The following is a 22872-nucleotide window of genomic DNA, read 5'->3' as shown; positions in this document are numbered from 1 at the left end:
GACTCCTTCTCGCAGCGATGCTATCTTTCAATGGCTAATTCATCAAGCAATACGTTAAATTGTGCAATTGTAGAATTATCAGCCCAAAAATTGCTTATTTTAAACTTGTAATAAATAATTCGAAATGTGACGCATTTGAATTATGCGAAATATGACTCATATCAGAAACAGACCTCTACTTTCACGATTTTAAATTCATTCACTTGTACACTAAGGTTTTTTTTACACGGGGGATACGTGCCGTGTAAAAAAAACCGTGTGAAAAACCGCGTTAATTGCGGAATCCGTGTAAAAAAAACCGTGTTAATTCCGAAAACCGTGTAAAAAAACCGCGGTAATTCCGGAATCCGTGCAAAAAAACGCGTTAATTGCAAAAACCGTGTAAAAAAGTACTGCGTTACATTGAATGCAAAAGACTTTGAACGATTTTTGAATTTTGTTTGCACGGACTTCGCAATTACATACCACGGTTTCTGCATTCATTATAAGTCTTTTTAAATATGTACAAAAAACTTAGAAGATTTTTGAACAATGTAGACGAATCTTGAAGATTGAAGTCGGCACTTCAAGGATATGTACTGATAATATAAATTCGTAAATATAATGAAATTGATTGTGCAATGCACGAATTCATTCGTCGTTTTCTGCAACGAAGTATTTTCGTGCATTGTAAATAGCAGGTTTCGTTCATTTCATGCACAAGAGTAGCCGCTTGCTGAACGAAAGCTTTCGTAAATTTTACACATTTAATGTACACTGCACGAATGTTATCGTTGATAAAGATATTATTTTTCGTGAATGAAACGAAAGGTTTTGCTTATTTTATCAAACGTTTGTGTATATTGCGAACGATTTCGTTGGTCGCACGAATTCATTTCGTTTATCTTAGAAAAGTTTGCATATTTATTAGCCTCTTGTTTTCAGTCGATCTTTGGGGATCGATGTTTGACAACATCGATTTTTTTTTAAATTAAAAAAGATCGATGTGGCCAAATCGATTTTATTGTGGTACGAAGAAATTGCCGCTGGATGAACGAAAGTTTTCGTAAATTTTACTTATTTAGTTTAGACATTATTTTTCGTGAATGCAACGAATGTTTCGTTTATTTTAATAAACGTTTATGTATATTACAAACGATTTCGTTGGTCGCATTCGATCTTTTAGGATCGATGTTTGACAACACCGATTTTTTTAATTAAGGAAACAGATCTGTCAAAATCGATTTCATTGTGGTATGAAGAAATGGCCGCTTGATGAACGAAAGTTTTCGTAAATTTTACTTATTTAGTGTACATTGCACGAATGTCGTCGTTGAAATCGACATTATTTTTCGTGAATGAAACAAAATGTTTTGTTTATTTTAATAAACGTTTGTGTATATTACGAAAAATCTCGTTGGTCGCACGAATTCATTTCGTTTATCTAAGAGAATTTTTCGTATTTAATAGCATAATATTTTGACATTGTTCCTGTAGAGAAAAACTCAAACTTATTCATATTAAACTAGGAGCAGTTCGCGAGGGCTCAACTGAATCCGTACTGCTCCGGATTCTGGATCAACAGGAAGCGGAAGAGGTTCAGAAAATTTTCCTGAAACCGGCGGACACGGATACGGCTACTAAATAGTCAGACCGAGACCGTCAAGATGATCGACAATTATCTGACGTATAGCAACAATGACTCCATATTCTAACTTTATTGAAGCTCTTTCGACGTTCCCGGTTTGACGAATGGCGCTCGTAAATATAATAAAGATATTCGTATATAACAGCGAACAATTCGTTTGCCGAACGAAGCTGTTTCGTAATAAGCCAACGAAAGTCGTTTCGTGCTTTTCACGAAAAACTCGTAATAAAAAATAAAAGTGTTTCAATAGAATTACGAACGATTCATTATATGCACGAAAAATTCGTATATTTCACGAAAATTTTCTGTACGAAACTAATTATAAGCGATTTACGAATGTATTCTATCAGTGTGGGTGTTGTCAGAACAGGATTAAAGGCCTAGACGCCAAATCTCGATGCCTGACATCATTTTGAAAACTAAGATGGCACCTTTCGGTTAAGTGAAATTCTCTAAAACCCAATCAATATGGGTATTGTCGGAACGGGCTTGATGAGTGTATAATAGAGATCAATGCCCGAAGATATTTTGTAATACATGATGACTACTTCCGGCTTAGGAAAATTTTATATAGCTCAGACAATATGGAATGTTTTGGAACCGGATGACTAAGCAGTTTCCAGATGTCTACATCTGAAGCCATTTTAAGATCCAAGATTTCAACTTACCAAAAATACATATACACTAGGTTTTTTTTACATGGGTGATACATACCGTATAAAAAGTGCAAATCACCGCGATACTTGCGAACTCCGTGTAAAAAAAACAGTGGTAATGCAACTACAAAATGCGCAATAAACACGGTTTTGGCGGAACAATCTATATTCTTTTGAAAGTAAAAAAACTTAGAAATTTACAGATTGAGGGATAACGACTGGTCTTGGAGATTCCTTTTGAAAATCAAGTTGGCGACTTCAGGTTCAGCGGAATTCTCAATAATTCAGTCAATATTAGTGTTTTCGGAACGGGATTGGCACGTAGATACCAGAGATCGAAGTCAGATGGCATTTTGAAACCAAAGATAACGATTTCCGATTTTGTGGATAATAATTAAAAAAAATCTATGAGAATTTTCGAAATGGGATTAGAGCGATGTCTGGCCCATAAACCATTGTTTCTTAAACCAAATAATAATCATTTTATCAATTCTAATGGATTGGATTTAGCCCGGTCTGATCAAGTCAAATTCTTGGGTCTAAATTATGACTGAAATCTTACTTTAATGCATAAACACTAAAGAAATTCAAGCAAAACGTAACAAATATTTGATAATGGTGAAAGTTATTACGAAAACCACCACCACTGGAACCGTTCCAACAGCGCTTAGAAAAGAAAAACCAACTTAATCCACCTAGCAGTGAGATGAGACATTTCTTACACATAACACTGTTGGAGCATTTATTAGTTTGCAGAATTTACGCGAAGTAGGCACACAACAGTTTCATGTCTGCACGAATAAAACCTCGAATAAACTGAATAAACTATCAAAAATCAATAAAACGAACAAAATAAAAAAAGGAGCGAAAAACGAAAAAACGGCTTTCAATTTCATAAAATGAATAGAAAGATTAATATAAATAAAATTAATAAAATACATAAATCAAATTAGATTAGCTCATTAAATGGAAAATTAGGCAATATTTAAAAATAGTTATAAAACTAATAGAATAAATTAAATTGACTCAAACTAACAAATTGAATAAAATAAATTATCATGAAATGAATCAAATGAATCAAAGGAATCAAATGAATCAAATGAATCAAATGAATCAGTCGTCCACTCATCCCATGTTGATGGGGTTTAGAGAAATTCTTTGAACCGGAAGTCGCCATCTTGGTTTTCAAAATGGCCTTAAACATCGATATCTGACGTCCACTCATCAATCCCGTTCCAAAAACATCCATGTTGATGGGGTTTTAGAGAATTTCATTGAACCGGAAGTCGCCATCTTGGTTTTCAGACACGGCGTCTACTCGTTAATACTGTTCCAAAAGCAACCAAATTGTTGACGTGCTAGAAGGAACCCTTTTCCACTTTTTCAAAAATCTTTAGTCTTTGAATAAAAGCAAAATCCGCTCAAAAAAACTTGATTAAAAATCGTCTAAGTCATTTGCCTTCAATAGGACTGCGAATAACCGTGTTAATTGCAAAATCCGTGCAAAAAAACTTGATCAAAAATCGTCTAAGTCTTTTGCCTTTAAAAGAATATTTTTGCGAAAAACCGTGTTAATTGCGAAAACCGTGTAAAAAAAGCCGTGTAAAAAAAACTGTGTGAAAAAAAACCTTAGTGTATTCACTTAGATCGAGAAGACCTTTATAGAAGAGTACTTTTAGAGATCAAAAGTACTAGGACTTCTCTTGAATTAACCTCGCCTCAACACAAGGCATTGAAGTTGTCGCTTGCCAAGATAGGATCAAAGGCAAAGATCTGGGTCTTACTTCCACCTATGTTACCCCTAGAGACTCATTTGGCCACCGATAGCGAACTACTCACTGCATCGAGGCTATTCTTAGGAGACTTCCATTCCATCAGGGTAGTTTTTATGATGATAACCGATCAAGCTTACTACACAATCTTTAATATGACAATTTTGAACATTTTTTTTACAAGTGGAACGTAATCCCTGATCCCAACGGTAGCGACCATATGCCGATCGTATTTAAAATCGATAATGGCTGAAAACCGCCGACACCAATCAATGCTTGGTATGACCTCACAAGAAACATCGATTGGGATAGTTATGCTACCACTATAACCGAAACTATCGACTCAACACAGGTACTTCCTCCGGAGGAAGAGTACAATTCTTTGTCTGACGTGATTATCGATAACGTGATTCATACTTAGACGAAACGAGTACCCGCCACGAACGCCCAAAGACGTTCTCCCAATCCGTGCTGGGAGATAGATTGATCTGAGGTATACGCGTATATGGACTTCCGAGACTGCGACGTAAGAAACGCAAAATGAAGAGTTCGACAAGAGTCAAGAATCGTAGTTACTGGCGCCGGTTCTTCGACGAGTTAACGAGAGTAACATTGAAGAGCACTCTTTGGAGCACTATCTAACGTATGGGCAATCGGAACAAAACCAAAAAAAAGCGTAGAATATTTCAATTGCTAAATAAGGACAAGGAACCGCTCCGCGTCCTCTCACGGTACCGAGAACGAATCACCGTTTTCGATTGTGGAATTTTCACTTGCTTTTTTGCCATGCAACAATAATGCTCCGGGGTTGAACGAATTCAATTTCTTGAAAAATCTGTCAACACGTTCCTTGAGAGTAACGTTGTCCGTCAAGACTGGAGTGATCGCCATTCAAAACCCGAGAAAACCAGTGTCCAGATCACGAGTTCTGGGACTGAATCTTTTTGGCGAAGGTATTCGATCCGGTCGTCTTACCCGGGGCTGCTTGAGATCGGTATTGTATTTCTAATGAAACCATGTGTAGAATGCTGCTGATACACAAACTTGACACGCGCATCGTATCCAACATTGTTCGATGTTGACGCATAATATTCCCAGGCGCTAAGGGTTATTGGATCAATTTTATATTACTGCGTGCATGCCAGCGGTGTGTCCCAGGTTTCTACCGTCTCTCGAATTTTGATCAATCAAATTTTGAAAATCGCTAGTGGAACCTGGACGGTTGCGATGTACGTTGACGTAGTTTTATTTTACTTGTTGAATGCAAATCAACCAATCTGCTGTTCCACGGTGTCTTTGTCGAACAACCATCTACTACTAGAGACCACAGAAAGGGTGACAGTACATCACCTGGAGGACAGCCTTTAGTAGTTCTCATGGTTTTAGTCTCGCCTCCTAGTGACGCTGTCACACATTTTAATAATCTATTTTTTTAGAGGTTTTAACAATAATCTATTTGGCAGTGGAACGCTCTATCTCCTTTGATGAAGCAGCACGCTGGATTGATTCGATGAAGGTTAGTATTGATAAGTTTCCTAGTAGTTTCTCTAGCTCTTTGTGCGTCCAAGTTATGATCAGAGGTTAAAATAAACAACGAGAGGTTCTCATTTGCAGTTAGGACGTTTTGACATGTTGGTTTAGATATAAATATGAGGAACGTTCACAATGATGATACAGCAAACATTGGACTGGTTTGTGGTAAGTCGTGATCGATTCCACAAAGCAAGCGCAGCGGGATGTCAGAACGGACGCAAAGCCTGCTGCGAAGTCGATTCCGAGACTTCAATTATGTGCTGCGTAGCTGATAATCGAACTTATGGAAAAAGTGTGCGAAACCCTAGAGTTACAAACCGCGAAGTTTATGTTTTGCTTCGATTCAAAAATAGTTGCACAAATCCCCGACTACATACAGGGAACGTGCCATTTAAGCCAATATATTCTGATTCCTGAAGATTCAGCGTATTTTTGCGTCCGTTTTATTCACAAGACTGAACGTAGAACTGGTATCAGGGGCCGTTACTATGCGCAGAAGTTATGGTGATTATTGTTCAACGAAATGTCTATAAGAAAGAAATAGATTGCTTCGTATGTTTGGTCAGGAGATCAATACATCTCGAGTTGGTGAGTCTGCTACCGCTTCACCAGTTTGCTGGTCGTCGCAGAAACCCATTGGAAATGTTCCCCGATCACGGAACCACCTTTCGGGACAGATAAAAAGCTATCGGATCTGTTTAAGCTACTTTGATCACAGATATTGAATAACAAGGTGAACAAGTTCTACTAGCTGGGAGGAATCAAATATATGTATTCTGGGAAAAATATGGGAGTCCTTATGAACTTCATCGGAACAAATCAGATTATCTTAGTTTGGCTTTCTTCTCGTAACGCCCTCTCGGGCAATGATAAGGCCAACTCCTTGGCTAGGTGGATGCATTATAAGGTGATGCATCAATTTGCTTCACGGATCAGTATTTCTCGTCAGAGGGCGCTAAACCACGTGCAGCAATGGAAAACTTACTCGATGGCTACATTCTTTTATCCCTAAGGTATCGACGAAGCCTTGATTCCAAGAGATGGGTGTGTACCGATATTTGCTGCGTTTTATCCCCCGAATCATGTAAAATTACTACACGTTATATGCAGATCTTCATCGTATTGAACATGCGGATAGCGACCTAGGCGCTTGTGCTGATATTTATCACAACATCGAGCATGTTGTCTGGACGTGGGTTAAATATTGTGGTTGGATTCTCTTCGGGTCCGACGAAGATCACCTAACATCCCGGTTCGCGATGTAATGACAAGTCGTATCTCCCCTCTTCGGCTCTTTTCTAAAAACCCACCCAGAGCGCTACTACATGATCGTCTTCATCCGGGCGGACTTTCCGGACGGACCATACAACGATCCAGTGCCTGATGTCTTCGCAGTTCAAGGCTGTCATTAATGTAGTTGTGTTCCGTTTGCTATAAACCTGCAAGCTTGATGTTCTTCTTTTCTCTGTCATCATTGCATTGGCAGTCCTCTCTTAAGTGTCCCTAATACTGCTATTTTCTCCGGTGTTGGAAACACGCCCCTTTTGTAAATGTCTTACCTAACAAACAACGGAAAGAAACCAATTTTAAATTTTAGAAAATTCAATCGATCCCATGTATATTGAACTGTATTCCTTGTTTTAGGATAGTCTAACAATTGGGCCATAGTCTTTAAATGTAGCTTTCATGTAATATAATATTATTTTCAAGTTCTAACCCTCCAGTTTGAATGAGTTAAAAATCTAAAGTGCAAAAATTGGCACCTTCAGTCTAACGTACAGTGCCGTATCAAATAAATAGACTGAATAAAAATAAAGCCTTCGTACAGTGCAGAAGAACTTTTGGAAAACCTTGGGGTCTTAAACCCAAATACACAAATGTTACTGAAAATGTATGGGTTGACGAATTGATCAGAGTAGGCGTAGAGATTGATTTCGTTGGCCCTGAGCCTGATATGTCAATTTCGACATGTTCATAGTAATTTTCATGCGATCTTTTGGAATTTGATTGAATTATAGATTGGACAAATCTTGAGCGTTTTTTCAAAACGTCATATCTGCAATGAGTTACTCTCTTTGTTTACTTTCTCTTCTGTTAATAATTTGGTCACTTTAACATTTATCCCTCAGCTCTTTGCATAATATGCTAGTTAAAACCACCGTCATTCGATCTGTACTGTAAAATAAGTGAAAAGTGTTATAGTGACGCCGTAAAAATCGAAAGAGAAAGTATAAACAGAGAGTAACTCATTGCAGCTATGACGTTTTGAAAAAACGCTCAAGAAATATTGTTGTGGACAAGAATAAGGCATCGGATATCATGTATTCTGAGATACTGCCATTTTTAATTGAACTGATACCCGGAAATTAATTCTTCTAGCTTGACTCGTAATACCATCCAGTATCTGATGTCATATTTACCTACAAATCATTTGAAAGGACATTCAAACTAATTGAACTTTGCTCTCGATTCTCACCAGCAAACAGAACGGACATTAATCCGTCTAACCGATTGACCTTGAAAGCGCAATTTGCCTAACCGAACCCGAAGCATTGGTTTATGTTAATTCAACACCCATAAGTAACCCGAGTCGCTCCGAAAATACTGCGCAATTCACACCCACCTAGACAGGCGTCGGTCGGTGAGGGGCTAGAACGAACGAACCGGACCGGCTTAAATGTGAACACAATTTAATCAGCCGAATGTTTGTAAACAACTTCCGTCTTGTGTTGTGAGACAATGCGCGAGTTACCTAAGCAGCGCCAACTAACACGGTGGCGGGCCCTCTAAATCGATATACCTACAAACCAAGCAAGCGTCGCCGCCGCCGCTACCATTCACTATAGGTCAGTACAGCATACATAGCAAGCGTAGGCGGCGAATGCGCAGCGCATTACCGTCCTGCTCGATGTGATGCAATATCAAAACAACGAGAAAAATTACAATTTTGTTCCCTTTCGCTTTCCCGGCGAAAGAAAAGTAAATTTCACTTCACTACGCTCCCCGCTCGTGATGTGGAACGACTCCCGGGACGGTGAGTCCCATGCCACTTTCCCGGCCACCCAATCGGCGGTTAAGTGGTAATACTAGCTGGTTGGATCGGGATGGATGTTAGTGTGCTCTCGAAAACCCCCCTTCGCCGTAGTGGGGCTTCATACCACTCAGCAGCAGCACCCGATGGGAATCGTTCTTATGTATTGCACCCGTCTGAGAACGATTGAGAGAAATGAAGAGAGAGAAATTGAACCAAGAGAATGCCGACTGAGTTCTCTCCGTTCCGGTGTACATGTTGTTTTGCCGTCGTCGTCGTCGTCGTCTCCGCAAAGTACCGGGTCCGGAATGTTTGTTAGGTCGGTCAGACTGTGTGGTGGTACATCACCTATTCATTCTCAATGAAAGCGACAGTAAAGGGAAATCTTTTGGGTGAATTGGTCGGTACTTTGGTTAGTCCTGTCGATTGCGGTTAGCCCTTTTTGTGAAATCCTCTCAAAAAAAAGCTGAATCCTTGGCCGGCGTGCGTTGTTTGGTTTGCGACCGTTTAGTGTGTAGTGCGTAAACGCAGAATTGCTAGGATACACGGTGATCATCGTTACCAGCAAAGGACTACTTTGTTTCCTCTTTGTGGTGTGCAACGATTTCCTGGATATTCGGCAAGGTTGTCCGCTTGTGTTCCGTGCAGAAAGTGTGTGTCCTTGGACTTTTATGAACTGTACGTTGGAGGATTGGAATCCATCCACCCCACACAGGAACTCAGCAGTCGATCTGGACAGTGTAGTGGAGGAATATTGAAAAAAAAAATCGACTGGTCAGATATGCTAATGAGACAAGTGCGACTACTATACTTATACACTAATCCGCGCGTATGCCGACGTCAATTAGTGTAAACACAGCGCCTATGGATAAAGTGTTCTGAGGAACGGAGCGTGGATGGGTTCGGGAAGTGCCTACTTTGATCGTTTGCCAGTTTGCGCGAACATATGAAGCGCCCAGAGTAGAAAGGTGATGTGTTTTTTTTTCGCAGTACCTACACTAGTGTGAGCGCGGTGCGAGTTGTGGACGGGGCAGGAATGGAACGCGATGTGTGATAAAGTCAAAAGCCAAAATTGTTTTGCTCGATAGTGCAAGAACTCGTCGCCAGGGGTGTACAGCTGGGTGGTTGGCGGTTAGTTTTTTTCGATGCGGAAAAAATCGTTGTTTATTTTTACGATAATATTTATCTTGTGTGTGGTGGAGATCTGTGGCTATTATTTTATTTGAAGTATAGGTGCATCGAATCTTGCATATCTTCGAAAACGGAATAAGGAACAAACACAAAAGGCTATGTAAGATTTCGGTGGCTATTGATGAAATATTAAGTTTCAAATCATGTGACATCAAATTTCAGCTAGATGTTAAATCAACATTTTGTATTGAACACAGAACACTTTCGAAGTCAATATTTCCATTTCTAGAATTATTCCGGTTCTTTGAAAATAAATTGAAAAATCATAGATGAATCTAAAACTTCCACTGAAGCGAAAAATCAACTTAAAACAATTACTGTTTTGACATTAAATATGTCATATTCATAATTCTAACATTTCTTATATAACGAAATTAAGGTTTGCACTTTTAAAGTTATGCAATTACAGTGAAGACCCGTTTTTATCAGCCCCTTGGCAAATTTTGGTTTGATAAAACAGGGACATTGATAAAATCGGGACATATATTTTTCTGTCTTTTTAACAAAACCAAGCTCTTACAATGTTCTTCTTTGGTCCTTAGATATAGCCTCACAATCCTTTCTAAGTATTTGTTTTAAGTTCCCTTAAGGGGGTCTGACAGCGCGAAATTTAAAAAAATGATATTTTTATTTTTGCATTTTTCGGATTTCTAAGATATAAAATATATGTCCAAGAAAGGATTTACTCGAACTCAACTTGGTTCGTCTGCCAGAGCCCATCAAACTACCAACTATCAATTTTCACATAAAGCTGATAAAATCGGGGGTAGATAAAATGAGGGTCTCCACTGTAGTGGATGCATCAATCGATTCAGAAACATCTAACTTCAATATTGCTCGCAATTCAAATTGCTGCCATTATTGTTAGCTCCAAAAATACATTTAATTGAAAAGTTCACTAAGAAAGAAGAATTACATCTGTTTATCTCTAGCAAAGGAGTTGGAATAAAGAACAAACTCTTTTTGGTTCCATTTGGGATCCCCACTCTAGTATCAGAAGCCACTCATCGTATGTTTGAGCCACAGACAGACAGGATTCTTAATGGCAACTGTACACCAAGAATTGGTTGCGAAGTCACTCGAAACGTCAAGTTTCGCTACGAATTGTAGTGACAAGGCTTTGCTTTCCTTTTTGGGGTTCAAAACAACTGTGCTAAATTTGGCGTCAATTTATTGTAACCCGAAATCCCGATACCTACTTATTTATGTTTTCATTTCAAAAGCCCACAGTTGCCTTTATAGTAAGCAATTAATTATATAGATGTATATTCTAGGAAGTACTCGACAGTTTTGTAACCTGATGTACGTTTGTAACACTCAGGCACGATACGGATTATACTACGGCATTCACGGTGTCTTCGCAGTACCCACTGCCACAGTTATCGCTTTATATTTGGCTATTTTTTGGATTAGTTTGCTTACTTTAGTCAAATTGCTCTGTTGACTGTTTCCTCTGTTTCGGCAGTCTTAAAATACCTCTTCGTCTAGCTTGACTTGTTAAAATAGTTGGTAGGATCCGTGGTCAGTATTCACTTGCGGAGTCATGGATGGTGGTGTCTTCCCAAACTACGAGCTGACAATCTTGCATTATTCTAGCTTCTAGGGTAGGAGGAAAACCGTCGAATTCTACTAGATCCTCAACTATTACACTATGACGAGTCACTTGCTTTACTAAGTTCTCTGGAAAATATGAAAATCTGCCCGAATATCCCTTATGCCTAAGATTAAAAATTGATTCTCAAACTTTAAGCGCCTTATGTCTTCTTTTACTAGATACTCTGCTATTTGAGAGAGTTGACCTCCAGACCAAATACAAAATAGCCAAGGAGGGTAATTTAGAATGCTTTCAACGCATGTGTGCGCCACACAATGTTAGCTCTGATGCATAAAAAGACCAAATTGCTTTTAAATGCATCGCGGAAACTAAACGTTTCAAAACATACCTGACTATTATTCTAAGATCCCTCCGCAAAAAAAAAATATTTTTTTTGAGGGAAAACGTTACAACTTTCCTAGCAGATAATAGTGGCTAATCGCGTTAGGAAGCACTCTGATGCAGAAAAGTCTTCGTTTAGCGCCAGGTATCCTCTTTCATCTTCCCATTATATGCGACTCGCTCTATATTTATGCATAAAGCAAACGAAAATTCTACCATTCCGATTGACTGTAATCAGAACATGATCGCTCTCAGCAGGATCTAGAATCACAGTTTAAAAAATAATTCAATGATAGAGACGCAAAACAAAGCGACACTCCACGAGACGGTAGCGCAGTTATTCCCGTTACTCGTTTGGTAGAGTACAAGCGAACATGAATTAAAATATCAACAATTTCTAGCAATGAGGGCAACATGTTATCTTTGTAGTTAACTTTAAGTATGCAATATATTTTTAGGAAAACGGTTTAACATGGTTTTTAGTAAACACCGGTAATGTAGATTTCATCCTGGTAAACATGCCATATTCATGGGACGAAACGTTCTCCAAATCATTGTCAGCCTCGTCGACCAGTAGTCTGTACCCAAGTAACAATTGAAGTTTTATAGCACGCTACAAGTGCAATCTAAGTTTTATCAGTGGTTATAAAACTACCATAAAACCTCAATTGTTACAAGGGTATTCTATTGGAATTCAGTTTTTCAATAAGTTTCGCTGCTTTAAAACATTTACAGAGACCAACAGGGCATTGATGTGCTTTTGAATAATCAACAGTATCGCTTGGAGTTAATCATTTAATTGACTCTACCCGATGACGGTTGATCTCGAACTTCAAAAGATAAATTTGGGTAGCGTAGGGTTAGTTCAAGCCATACACAGTTCGAAATTTGATACAAGATTGGTGTTACAATCTTCAGTCAATGTAATCCGTTGATTTAAACTTCGCTGGATTTTTCGATCATCTTCTGCATAACGACTGGTCGGTTTTGATTGTCCTGTAGGTTTTCATCCCGTCATGGAATGCATTATAAGTTGTACCGGATATGATGTTGGGGTTACTGTTTCCGCTTGTAAGTCCTTCATTTGTCTCCGGTAGTTAGAAATGAAACCACCCAGCAAACCAGCAATCGTATATAAAAGTTTACAATAAATTACAAATAATGACAGACTAAATCAAAATTACAAATAGTGGAAGCAAAAATTATGTTTTGTTGTAAAAAGTTCACATAAAACGCAAATCTGTGATCGAAATACAATGTTGACTTGAAGTTATTTATTAGTCCACTACAACTTGAAACAAAATTGTATATGCGGAATAATAAAGACAATTTTGAAACATTGTATAGAAATTAATTTACAATTAGATTAAACTGCAAAATCGTTCAAAAAAATAGTTACCTCCTTATAGCACTTCGCAAATTCTCTGCCAGACTAGTTCAATATTTGAGCAATAAAAAATGGATTGAGTACAGAATGTAGGTGGTGATTTGACAGGTATAGAAGGTATCATTGGAGTGCCATATTTAAGTTGGATTAAGGTATTCTTAGATCGTAATCACAAAGCGATAAAAATGATTAAATATAATCGTTGCGTGACAGTGTATAAATAGATGAGTACATAGCGGCTATGCTGGGAATACGAAGATCTCAGGTTCGAAACTGGAAGTAAATCGTAGCAGGTAATTTTAATAATTGATATTCCAGTAACTCCAACCTCACCCATGAAAAACATATCTACCAGTGTGGGCGTAACTGTGTCTTATAACAGAATTATGGAAATTTCATCCTGATTTTTTATTTTCATAATATTTTTAAAAAAATACTTCTTGTTACCACATTGGGGACCTTAAGCTGCATAAATCTTCATGTGTGATTGTAAAGTTGATCACATATAAACTCACAATGATAAGCTAGATAATTGTATAATGCTTCTGATGAGATCAAAATTCGTCGTAAATCACATAGTTCTACAATACCGATTTGTTGTACGTATATGGCCTCCACTTTTGTTCACATAGAAGAGATCTGTGCATTTTATACAATCAATTCATATCGTTGAAGAGTACAGTTAATCAAATTGCAACTTATTAAAGTGAATCAAAATGTTGGCTGGGCATAGAGTGAACTAAGAGATTCTATTGATTTTATTGCATCTCCTTAACGGTACCGGCTGGAATCCAGTTCCGCTTCAGCCAGTCCTTATCTTACATTGAAATTAGGAATCGCTTCCTTTCTGCACTTTATCAACGCGTTAGCCACATTTTCTTTGGTCGGTACCCTCCAGTCCGGTGAATTGGTGTTAGAAAATATCTCGCTGGTGTTAAGGGATACGCACTGCTTACATCGTCTAAGATCCAGACCCATGACAAAACGGTTGTCGAGTCTGTTCACAGAAATCTATGACGTTCGGTGTGTAGCTATCGCTCAAGGTGTCAGGGAATGGTTTGCAGAACGATTGTTAACAGCTCGAAAATACGCTGCGCATTCGTAACCCATTTCGTTTTCATCCGTGGGGGATCCCACACGAGGAAGAAATAGTACCGAGGAATTTGCAGTTCTGTGAATCCAAAGAAAAGCGCGTTATGTATCCAAGTTTAGCATACGACCATGGATTAGGTAGGGGCCAAGAGTCCAAACGGATCGGAAAGACAGTGCATAGCTATCCGATTGGTCGGCCTTCTCTCAACAAAGAAGCGTGGTTCCATAGTTTATGGTATGCTGGAATCCGTAGTAAGATCGCACATAATTCCCAAAACCCTTTACTACAGCTCTAATTTGTTGCGAACGAACGAATAAAAGCTGTTTTCTTCTTTAATAGTGTCGAATTTGTCTCCTCTTATAGCGTTGGATTTGACAAGTGTGTCAAGTTTGTTCGCTGCTTTGAGGTGGTCGCACAACAGCTGCGCCGTCATGCCAAAGTCAATTTAGGTGTCCAGTCTGTCTAGCTTCGGCGCATCAAATTACAGGCTTTCGAAAACTTTCCGAAACTGCCACGGTAATATTAAATTTAAAAAAAAAATTCCGCCCAGCCACAGTAATATTAAATTGAACTACCTGTTTTAATCCACCTATTGTGCCTTTCTTTTTTTCCAAACTACGATTTAAATTTAATAGCTGGTTACGTTCAATATAAAATTGTTTTTGAGAGAGTGGGAGGGGAGGGGGATGAGGAGAAAGAGGGTGAGAGGTGGATGTGGGCTGCAACAGCCAATTTCATATTATACCTTCCAATTGAGACTAGGTTAGTGAAAATTGATTCAGTGATCACCAAAGTGGCTTTGGTTCTGGAATATGCCCGGAACCCAGAACTTCCGGAATTGTCGATAGTGCACAATACATTCCAAGAATTTTTGATTCACTATCATTGATCTAAACCTGCAAATCAAGTAATTTGATGTTCATTTCAATATATTTTTAAACAATGAGGAGTTACGAATGTACCGGTTTATATAAGAAATTCCTACGTGATCGCAATAACCAACCTGTAACTCCGGAACCAAAGGTCAGAACTGAATGAAATTCAATAGCAGTCAATGGGGGAATCTTTAATTTGAAATCAGGTTTTGTAAAAATCGGTTATGAGATCGCTGGGAAATAGGTGTGACATTAGCTCAGGAACTTGGTGAGTTCTCCAGGGGTATCAAGGACCATCATGGGATTGGTCATTAGTGACTTAGACCCGAATATACAAGTAATGTTGAACCCATTTGAATGTGTATTACATCATTCAGACATTATAGGGTTACCAGTTTATATGAGAATTTGGTGTGTGGACACACTCTTCAACCTGTAACTCCGGAACCGACCAACTAAAAATTCAACAGCGTCTTATGGGAGCAATATATCATTCATTTGAAACTAAGTTTGTGCAAATCGGTTTCCGGTATCTCTGAGAAAATTGAGTTGCACAAATACATACACACATACATACATACCGACATTTTCCGATCTCGACGAACTAAAACGAATTGTGCTATTGTGTGTTTCTCATTTATCAAAACTATGACTCATTAGCTAGTTATGTTCCATATAATTGTGTAAATGTCTATTATATTCTTATTACACTTATCATTGCTTTAAACAAAAACGTATAAGCTTAATCAGCATGAGTTCAATGTTATCTTCATGTGATAATATTTAGAAATGCTGAGTGAGTGGGTTGGGAAGAAGAGGGGGGGGGGATTTGCAGAGTGAGAGTGGAGGATGCGTTAGAAACCGTTTATCTTATTTCGGTATGCGTGGTGGATAAAGGGAATGCGGATGTGAGGGTGGTCCAAGTGGAAGGGGCTAGGTGATGAAGGATGGCGGTGTAAGGGTAATGGGGAGGGGCGATGTAACACTCAACTGCATATTATGTCTTCCATTTGAGACTTGATTTGAGAAAATCGGTTCAGTCATCACCGAACAACCGATGTGATTTTATTTGTGGAATATGCCCGGTATCCGGAACTTCCGGATTTGTCGATAGTGGACAATATATATTAAAAGAATGTTTGATTGGCAATCAGTGATTGAATTGAGGTAATTTGATGGCCGTTTCAACAGGTTTTTAGCCTATGAGGTATTACGATTGTAACGGTTTATATGGGAAATTCCAATGTGACCTTACTAACTACCCTGTAACTCCGGAACTACCAAAATACTATAATACTATAAAATACTATAAGTTTGATGTAATAAAATAATTTCTTTGTGCCTTGACGTAAACTTAAACTTTCTTGACATTTTTCTCACAAAAGGCATGTAACCCCTTAACAAAAAGACATAAATATCTGATTTTGCTTAAATAACTCGATATTTAGCGAAAGAAATAGAAAATGACTGATTTTGCATTTTGTATAAGGTGGTATAGGTAGAGTTTTGTATGACACTGTATAAGGAAGGGCGAGTTAGCTAGAGCATACCGTTACATGCTATTACTGATGGCCGAAAATATTAAACAAATAATTCTTTGTGTTCTAGGGGGAGGGAGGGAGGTGTGATAAAGGAATTTCTTACAATTCGTGACCAGTTGGAAGGGAATATAGTAATATTCCGTTTTTGGCATGTTCCGGTTTTGTGGCCTCAAATGGGTTCCGATTTTGGCAACATGGTTGCAGTACGTAGCATGCCGTTTAGAAATGTGCTAAGCATATTTTGTTGTAATAATTGATACAGTGAAGACCCGTTGTTATCAGCCCCTTGGTGAATTTTAGGCTGATAAATCAGGAATCAGAATATATTGGCGCAAATGGCACGTTCCCCGTACATAGTCGGGGATTTGTGCCTTGCCGTGTGTTTTCATCATTTCCTGAGCGGAAGGAAAGGACAAGGACGTGTGGGGAAGTAGAATTGGAAGGGTGGGAAAATAACAGCACAAAACAAAAATAAACAACAGGTAAGTTAAACTCACAAGTAGTTCAACTTGCCTGCGAATAAGCCTAAAGCTCTTTACCACATTGGATAAGAAACTTTAGTATGTCTCTGAGTTTCAGTCGACCAAACATGGTTTCGTCAATATAAGGACGGCTGAAGACTCGAAATCGCAATTGCGCTACCGCTGGACAGTTGCATATCAGATGATATGAGGTTCCGTAGTCGGATTCACAAAGATCACATGAAAAAGACTCAGCGCGCTGAATAGTTGCCATGTGATAATTGAGTTTGCAGTGGCCGGTTAAAGCCCTGGTCAGCATGCCGCAGTGGAGCTTCGAAAAATGTAAGAGATTTTTCGAAACCACTGGGCATGGTTGTTCTAGAAACGCCTTTGTTTGGCGATACGTTTGTAGATTTCTCCAATAATTGCGGTGCTCGGACGAAGCCCAGGACCGTATTTTTTCCCGTATCCAACTTGTCGAAATTGGCAGCGCGGGCTCAGGACCAACGAAGTCAATCGCTGAACCTGCCCTGGCCAATTCGTCAGCCCATTCATTTCCAGTAATACCGCAATGTCCGGGCACCCAGACAAGGTAGATAGTGTTGACAATGCTTAGTTCTTCGATTTGGGTTCGGCACGTGATCACTAGCTTGGACCGGGATTTGTCTGAGCTAAGGGCCTTGATTGCAGCCTGACTATCGGAGCAGAAGTTTATAACTCTGCCGGACAAACTCAGTTGAAGGGCCGATTGTACCCCGCACATAATCGCAAAGATTTCTGCTTGGAATACAGTACAGTATCTACCTAGTGAGTGAGATTGTTCCAATCTCATTTCACGACAGTAGACACCAGCACGTCCCTCCATCAGAGAACCGTCAGTGTAACAGACCACTTACGTTTGTTGTTGTCTTTCCATAAAGCCAGACAACCACTCCTCTCGAGAGGGAATCTTCACATGGAATGTCCTGTAAGGAAAACTACAAGTGAGTGTAATATCGCTGGGAGCAAGAATATCTTCACCCCATGTAACCATTTGGGACCACAATCGTGTATGACTGGTAGCAAGATCAACATGATTACTGTTCCAAAGCCCAGTAACCTGCAGTCTGTATGCACATGATAGTGCTTCTTGTTTTAAGTGTATGTGTAATGGTTTGATATTTAAAAGTGCCTCAAGAGCAGCAGTGGGAGTCGTGGTGAAAGCACCAGTCAACGCCATGAGCGCCATTCTTTGCAGATGGTTTAGCTTTGACTGGACTGTCACCACCTCTCCCCTCTGCCACCATACAAGGCATCCGTATGACAGTATTGGACGTACAATTGTCGTGTAAATCCAATAGATGTATTTAGGTTTGAGACCCCAGGTCTTTCCAAAAGTTCGTCTGCACTGCCCGAAAGCCATGCACGCTTTCTTGACTCTGAACTCAATGTGAGCAGACCAATTCAGTTTGGAATCCAATATGACTCCAACGTATTTGACTTGATCTGCACAGAGTAGCTCAGAATCAAAGAACTGCAAGGGACGAACTCCGGTTGTTATTCGCTTCTTCGTGAAAAGAACCATTGAAGTTTTGCTTGGGTTAACTGATAGTTTAACTTGTCGACACCACTGTTCGACGGCTCTTAATGCCTGTTGCATTAAGTCAAAGATTGTCCCGATGCAAAATCCAGTAATTAGTATTTGGTAATCGTCAGCAAACCCGTAGGTTGGAAATCCAAGCTCATTGAGTTTCTTCAACAAGCCGTCAGCTACTAAGTTCCATAACAAAGGTGACAGAACGCCGCCCTGAGGACAACCGCAAATACTCAACTTCCGTATCTCAGCCTGTCGCAGTGACGAGCAAAGTATGCGGTTACTAAGCATTGCGTTTATCCAACCTCAAATGGGTTCCGATTTTGGCAACATGGTTGCAGTACGTAGCATGCCGTTTAGAAATGTGCTAAGCATATTTTGTTGTAATAATTGATACAGTGAAGACCCGTTGTTATCAGCCCCTTGGTGAATTTTAGGCTGATAAAACGGGGACATTGATAAAATCGGGACATATATTTTTCTTACTTTTTAAGAAACCGAAGCTCTTAAAATATTCTTCTTTGGTCCCTAGATATAGCCTCATAACCTTTCCTGATTATTTAGCTGAAACTTCCCTTAAGGGGGTCTGTCAGTGCAAAATTTAAAAAACAAATATTTTTTTTGCATATTTCGGATCTCTAAAATAATAAAAATATGCTCAAGAAAGGATTCACACGAATTCAACTTGGTTCGGCTGCCCATCAATCTACCAACTATCAATTTTCATATGAAGATGATAAAATCGGGGGTAGATAAAATCGGGTGCTGATAAAATCGGGTCTAGACTGTACCACATTTGACTCTATGTTCAAACTTCAGTCATACTTATTGTATATTACGCTATACTTATTGTTCACAATAATTATATAAATGTATAATGTAAGTATAATATAAATAAACCTAGATCCAGAGTCTGTATACTTTAAGTTTTGTACAAAAGAATGCGTAACTCTGCATAAAATGATCCAGTTTGGAGAAAATTATCAATAAGACCTTAGTAATATTGCTCTTTCAATTATTACGACGTCATTTGGCACTTTGATTTGCACTCATTTTCCAGAACATATCTAAAACCGACGAACTTTGATCTACAACACGTATTCAGGAAAACAAAACTGCTAGCGCCCAAGTAGTTTGCATTAGCCTTATGATGTCTTTGGAAAATTTTGTTAGTATTTTGTGGGCATTTTTTTTTCCAAATGATGCAGTTAGGGTCGTTGCCGTTGCAATATTGTGAAACATTCAAATTGAAGCAACTTTGTTGCATAAACAAGGCCATTTCTAATGCTTCATTTGATTCAAAAAAAAAGTAAGGTAGCTCTTGAAAAATATTATATTATCTTTTCATGTGTTAATTTCTCGCAAAAGTTTAGTTCTAGAAAATTTTACAACTTTCATTGGCACACATTTTTACCAAACCAATGCAGTTTTCTTTTATTTCGATTTTAGGGGGCTTTAACGTTAAGGTCATTCGCCTCTTTTTCGGGTTAGTAAAAGCTCTTTAGAAAAAAATCTAACTATGTACGGGTTTGGGAATTGATCCCAGATCAGCTGCGTACAAGGCAATCGATTAACCAACAAGGCTATGTCCACTCCCGACAATGAAGCTTCTATCTGGACAGTAAGTGATTATCACAACAAAACCTACATATATTTATGGATTACTATTCGATTTTAAATTCCGTTTGAAAGATCGTTGTTCTATTAGCTTTCTTGAGAAATCATGAATTTAATTATTTTTTAAAGGAGTTATGTTTTATTAACCAAAAATTGTTCTTAACTTTTCATATAGAACCCGATAAGCGAATTCAATCCGACCATGCAGTAAATTGTTTGAGTTTAGCTATCCTGTGGGCGAAGAAAACGGATTCGAACTGGATGATATTTTACAACTCCGTAAAATTAGAAGCATTGCACTTGAGAAATGTGCAAAGAAGTGAGAATTCTACTCAAATATGACTGAATTTGATAAAAACTTGATTAAAGTTGAAGTTTCTGGGATTTTTTCAATCATTTCATTCATATATTTTTTATGTATTTACAAATCCTTCTGACATTTTTGAAGTCACAAGTTGAAACTAAATATTTAAAAAAGGAAGGTTCCTTTTCGGCACGGTTCAAGTTTTGGCAAATGAAACAAAAATATTGTTGCCAAAAACGGAATCCTACTGTAGTTAAATTTGGGCAGTTTTTGCGTCGTCTTATTTAACAATAGTCACTAAAAATTCCACAAGTACAGGCCATATTCGATTATCCGTAGAAAATGATTCGATTATCCGTAGTACGACAATCCGAAGAAATTGTTTCGATTATCGGCACATTATTTTTTCTCAAGCTACATTACACATTTATAATTTTTTATTTGCTACTAACTACAGTTTCTGAAAGAATAACTATTTTCTAAAAAATAATGAAAGTTTCGTAGAAATACAGAAACTTTAATTATTTAACATTTAATTTTGAATTCGATGCGATGACTTACGTATTTTCGTACACCAATCAATTACGAACTGCGTAATTTCTATTCACGTTATCGTCATATTTTAGTCAAGAGTAGAGTGCTTCATGCTCATGATTTTAGGATTATAGTCACGATTTTTGTCGAAATGTGCGATTCAAGTTCACAAATTTAAGAATTTAGTCACTATTTTCGTAATTTCCGTGCACGTTATAGTGATCTTTCGTACCTGTTACTGGCCACTAGCAGCTGGCCATTTCATGAAAATCAATAATAATTTTAGAATTAGTTCACGTGAAAATTTCATTACCATTTTACATTAATATAATTAGAAATATATTCTAAATATTACAAGCACATAAAATAGATCGTAAATCATGTGGTAGGAATCATGAACCAGTTCACGAATCCATGAATAGTTCATGATTTTATGAATTATTTCACGAGCACGAATGGTCAGACGTGACTGCAGTTTCGACCCGTTTTTATAAACTCCCGGTTTTATGCACCCCCGATTTTATAAACTTTTCGTACCCGATTTTATGAACCTCATAAAATTAAAGGTTTTTGCTCTCACTTAAGATGTATAATCTTGTAATAGTAGAGTGTTGAGTGAATGAGTACATAAACTGTTAGACTTATCCAAAATTGTTTTTTTAAGAGTTTTTTATTTGATGCCCAGTAAGTGGAGATTTTTTTTCATTTTTATGTGCTAGTCACCAGATGGCCTATGTATGTGTGTTGTGTATTCCTTTGTTTTGCTTGAGTTTCAGAGTAAATTAAAGCTGCACACAGAATGACAGTTGCTCTTGTTTTTTTGTGACGATCCGTGATATAAACTACTCGTGTCTTAAAAATATTTGTTCTAAATTTGTTGACACATTCATTATCGGTAACTGAAGTGTTGTGTGTTAAAGAAGTTAATAATTAACTTGCATTCTAGAGTATGCCAAGTAGGAGTATTGAGAAGAGACAGCGTAAATCGCTGACATTGCACGACAAGGTAAACATCCTGAACTCCCTGAAGAATCCAGAGGTAAGAAAAATTGATTTAGCTACACAGTACGGCGTCAATAAGTCAACTATTCGTGCTATCGAAAAGAATGCTGCGTCGATCTTATCTGCCGTTACGAGTAAGCCTGGTAAAAAGTTTAAGTACGCTTCTTCTGGGAAGTACCGGATGTTGAAGGACGCTTTATTTCTTTGGTTTTTGAATCAAAGACGACTGAATCACGCTGTATCAACATCTTTTTTGATCGAAGAAGCCAAAAAACTCGCTCCAAAATGCTCTGTTCCTGGCACATTCGCTTTCTCACTTCAAAAGGCACACAATTTTAAAGTGTGCTATGGCATCAGGCGGCTAAAACAATGTGGGGAAATTTTATCTTGTCCAATGAACTGTATTGGTGAATTTCGCGAAAAATTCCTCGAAGAAATTGCAGTGAGGGAATTAACAATTGACATGATTTACAACGCTGATGAGTCCGGATTGTTTTATAAAATAACACCAAGTCATACATTGGTAGGTCCTAGCGAGCGAAGTGCAGCAGGACGTAAGGTGTCCAAAGATCGCGTGACGTTTATGCCATGTTGCAATGTGTTGGTTGTTATAGGAAAATCTAAAAATACACGTGCCCTCACAAACGTTAATATACCAGTTATCTACATGTCATCCAAAAATGCTTGGATGACCAGAGAATTGTTTCGAAATTGGTTTTTTGAAAACTTTGTACCAGAA

The 22872-nt window shown here is 38.3% G+C and overlaps 1 protein-coding gene across 2 annotated transcripts in view; it reads left to right on the top strand.

The window, feature by feature from the left end:
* The first annotated feature begins 8985 nt into the window (after positions 1–8985).
* Positions 8986–22872, top strand: part of LOC131690984 (ecdysone-inducible protein E75-like) — a 356539-nt gene continuing 342652 nt past the window's right edge. For both annotated transcript variants that reach the window (XM_058977100.1, XM_058977099.1), the window contains exon 1: positions 8986–9587. The gene's annotated coding sequence lies outside the window, so the exon portion shown is untranslated. The remainder of the gene's footprint in view (positions 9588–22872) is intronic.

The sequence above is a fragment of the Topomyia yanbarensis genome, chromosome 3, assembly GCF_030247195.1.
Source record: "Topomyia yanbarensis strain Yona2022 chromosome 3, ASM3024719v1, whole genome shotgun sequence".
NCBI lineage: Eukaryota > Metazoa > Arthropoda > Insecta > Diptera > Culicidae > Topomyia > Topomyia yanbarensis.
This window is presented reverse-complemented; position numbering and strand designations above follow the sequence as displayed.